Genomic DNA, 1193 nt, shown 5'->3' on the forward strand with positions numbered 1-1193 from the left:
TGAATCAGTGAGCATTGATTATCATGATATTGCATGTATTCTTACGTTGGTGGATTTGTTGTGAGTAGCCTGGGATTTTTGGAATGATAGGCAGCCATGTAAATCTTAAAAATAAACAAATCGGCCATTTTTGTAGATTTCATTTTCATAGATTTGAAGCCATTTTCATATATCAGCCAATCAGGAGAAGGAAGGATTGAGTCTCTCTGCAGCCGTGGTCCCAGTTAAAACTTTCCTCATTTCCATTGGGTAAAAATCAGTATTGTCTGCAAAAAGACGGATGTGCGGTGCCAAGTATTTCACTTCATTGTTCATTATTTCCCATTTATGTTTTTCTTTTGGTATTGCATCCTTTATCTCCATAATAGGTCACACGTGATTCCCGCAGCTCCTCCAATTTAAGCCACTGAAACGCTGTAACAAACAGAGGCATGATTATTACAAAATTTCAACAGTTTGTAATACTGGTTAATATCTTAAATGGGTATCAAGGAGATTCTTCCGTACCTACTTTACCTTACAGTGTTGTGATAAAAAAAATTGAGCTTTTTGCTCCTTATGGGAAAGAGATATACTTGTAACAGAATAAATGAATAAATGCATGTTACAACAGCGGCAAGAATTATATTTGCGCAATATTGGAAAAATGAAGAAATATCATCAGATGAAGAAATAATTAAAAAAAATATTACAATGCACGGAGATAGGTAGACTGACTCTGAGGTGGACAGAAAAAGAAGAAACAAAATATTATCAAACTTGGGACTTATTTTATCGATGGTTTGGGGAAAAAATAAAGGATTAGGAACTAAATATGTATTAGCGAATGTAAACTCAGACAGCACATTTATTGAATAAATTTTATTTATTTATTTATTTATTTATATTTGGATTTATATCCCGCCCTTCTCCTCGCGGACTCAGGGCGGCTGACAATCAGTTAAAATACATAAATAACAATACAAATTTAAAATTAATTAAAAGAAATATTTAAATTTGTCCAATTAAAATGTAATTAAAACCCCTCTAAAAATTACCCTAGGCCAGTCCTGCAAGCTGGAATAACCAAGTCTTAAGGGCGCGGCGGAAGGAAGGGAGATCAGGGATGACCCTGATCTCTGGGGGCAGTTCATTCCAGAGGGTGGGAGCTCCCACAGAGAAGGCCCTCCCCCTTGGGGTCGCCAGCCGGCACT

This window comes from Protobothrops mucrosquamatus, unplaced genomic scaffold (assembly GCF_001527695.2).
Source record: "Protobothrops mucrosquamatus isolate PMUCROS unplaced genomic scaffold, P.Mucros_1.0 scaffold915, whole genome shotgun sequence".
Taxonomy (NCBI): domain Eukaryota; kingdom Metazoa; phylum Chordata; class Lepidosauria; order Squamata; family Viperidae; genus Protobothrops; species Protobothrops mucrosquamatus.